At 36.5% G+C, this 3,062-nt stretch overlaps 1 pseudogene; it reads left to right on the plus strand.

The window, feature by feature from the left end:
* Positions 1-544: 544 nt before the first annotated feature.
* Positions 545-906, plus strand: LOC143406075 (replication protein A 14 kDa subunit pseudogene; annotated as a pseudogene).
* The last annotated feature ends 2,156 nt before the right edge of the window (positions 907-3,062 follow it).

Genomic DNA, 3,062 nt, shown 5'->3' on the forward strand with positions numbered 1-3,062 from the left:
TTCATCTTTCTCTGTATAGTATGTCTTCTTCCTCCTGCTCTCTCCAAGCATTTCTCTTCATCTTTGCCTTGTTACTCTTCAAATACTATGTATATAAGAATTTTCTCCCTCAGGAGACTTTTCTCCCCTTTGGATTCTCTGAAATTCTGACATCTGTGATTTAATTTTTGTCTCACTTATTGTTTTAATCCTCATCCCTCTTTTCTTCTGTACCTTCTCCCTCTGATACTCTAAATATGTTAGGACATATTTTCTATTGTCTACCACTTGTGAATTCTTTTAAGTCCTAATTTTTCTAAGTTTAGGTAATTTTTCTTATTCTGTCTTCAAGTTCACTTATATTTTTTTTTCTTAATTTGAATCTGCACATAAGTTTATGAAAAAATATTCATCTCTAATGCTATATTTTATTTCTAGCATTTCCATTAGATTATTTTTGTAGCTTTCATTTATCTGCTGAAATTTAAAATTATTATTTTTAGGCATGTTTTCTAATTTTCCACTATATGTTTTTGATAAATTAGTCCTAAACTTAAAATATTGGATGGTTGAGTTGATGGAGTTGCCCAAGGCCCGTGTCAATGCCAGCGTGCTAGCTCAGTTCATTGACAGGACCGTCTGCTTCGTAGGAGGACTGGAAAAGATTTACCCTACTAGAAAGATGTTTATTCTTTCAGATAGAGAAGGAAAAAATGGAACCATTGAATTGATGTAGCCTCTTGATGAAAAATTGCTGGAATCATGGAAGTAGTTGGCAGAGTAATGGCAAAAGCAACCATCATGTGTGCATCTTATGTCCAGTTTAAAGAAGATAACAATCCTTTTGATCTTGAACTTTATAATGAAGCTGTGAAAATTACCCATGAGTTCCCTCAGTTTTTTCCCTAAAGGGTTACACAACGTGATTGATCTTAATGAATTTTCTTGTGGTTGCAAGTGGCTATGATGAAGATAATTAAAGGAGGCCCCACTTGTTTGAGGGAGAGACTCCTATGAGTTCTAAGATTTAATGTGCTCCATTTAATTTTTCATTTACTGAACTTTAGACATCTTAATCTACATTTTTGTTGAAACTGATATATTGACCGTTCTCACCCAAGTCCTTTTATAAACTATTGCCACTCCAGCATGTGGTCAGATAAGATATAAGATCAAAGCAGTTGTCAGGAGTCTAAGTTTCTATTTTATTAATAAAAAAATTAAAATAATACAAAAAATGTTGTTTTTCCTGAAAGTGATCTTTAAATCTTGATAGTTCCGTTTTCTTTGTCTGTTAACGAAAGGATGTTTTCCTCCCTCTCTCCCCGTAGTCCTTCCTTTGTTCCTTCATTTCTTCCTTCCTTCTTCTGACCCTTCTTCTCTCCCTCCCTTCCTTTCTCCTTGCTTTGCCTTCCTTGCAGATGCCATGTGCATAGAAAAATGATGTCTACAGGGGTGTTCATGCTGAATGGGGCATAACTTTGTTGTGTTAAAACAACAGTAAATGTGTGTGTGTGTGTGTGTGTGTACTAAAGTTTTGAGATGGGTAGGATTTCTCTTTCCTATGGTTATCTTTGTCTCACTACAGGCTTCATATTTTTCCAACTATACATTTTACTTTGAGTGTGGGCTCGGGGTTCCAGCAGGGTTTTTAAAATCTTTATATTCTTGGCTTTTATCTTCCCCATGTGACTATGAGAAAGAAGGAGCCTTCATCATCTGATCCTGAATCCCAAAGTAGACTGTTGTGACTTTATGGCTTTTTAAAATTATGTTGCTTTTTGGAATAGACTATTTTTAGATCAGTTTTATGTTCCAAGAAATATTAAATGGAAAGTATTAGGAATTTGCTACGTCTCTTTCACTCCCTTTCTCACACACATACACAACACATATATAAAATTTCCCCTGTTATTAGAATGACTGTGACACTTTTGTTAAAATGGATGGAAGAAGAATCATACATTAATTTACTCTTTTGTAGTACTTCCTGGGATTTTGACAAATGTGTGATAACACCCGTCACAATTGTGTCAAGAGGTGTTACACAGCCTAGCAATCCATGGGCTCCTCCCATGTCCCTTCCTTAGGTCTCCATCCTCAAAACTCTGACAACTACTGATATTTTTAATGCCTGCATAGTTTTGCCTTCTCTAGTATGCCACATATTTGTAATAACACAGTATGTAGACTATTAATATTTGGTTCTTTTACTTAGGAATATTCATTGACGATTTCTTCATAACTTTTGATATCTTGATAGTTCATGTCCTTTATGGCCAATAATACTCCCTTGTATGCCTATACCAGTCTGTTCATCCATTCATCCGTTGAGGCCTATCTTCATTTCTCTTACAGACGTCAATTTACAAAATCCTCCATGTTGAGCCTCCAGCCATTCATGAATCACAGTTTGAGAGTTCCCAGGGTTATAGAAAGATGCTTCCTGCTCATAGATTTCTGTCCCGAGAAGTATGCCTCTCTGTATTCACCTGTTTCACGCAGTGTTTGAGAAAGCTGTTTGCCCTGTGACCTCTTATCTCTGATGGATCTAAAAAGAGTTGATGATTTTTAATTTGTTCAGCTTGTGTTTTGAAGTCTGTTGCTGTGGTAATCATTGTTAGAAGGTAGGGGATTCTTTGTTGTCCTGGCTCATCCACAGATCTTATTATTCCCTGTATGCCTGCTCCTTGAAGATGAGACTCATTTCTTTCCCTCTTCCCAAGGGCAAACCAACTCTGTCAGCTATTGATGGCTGGTCATTTTGGGGAGACAGGTTTCTGCTTCTACCTTTCTGATGATGTTAAACTTATAACAGCAGTAGGTCTTGGGTTACAGTATTTCCTGTTCGTTTTGTATGTGTAAAGTGATTTTTGTTTCATCATCTCCCATCAATGATGGATCTTTTTCTGAATCTTAAGCATGACAAAATTTTCTGTTTCTTCTCTTGAGGCTTAAGTTGTTTGCTGCATAAAGGACAAGGGAGCCGGAGAGGACCGGCTTCATGCCTTCTGACAAGGTTGGCTATTCATTACAGGAGACTTTCTCTGGATCACAGATCTGCTTTCTAATATTCTTGTGAG

The sequence above is a fragment of the Callospermophilus lateralis genome, chromosome 1 (genome assembly GCF_048772815.1).
Source record: "Callospermophilus lateralis isolate mCalLat2 chromosome 1, mCalLat2.hap1, whole genome shotgun sequence".
Lineage (NCBI taxonomy): Eukaryota > Metazoa > Chordata > Mammalia > Rodentia > Sciuridae > Callospermophilus > Callospermophilus lateralis.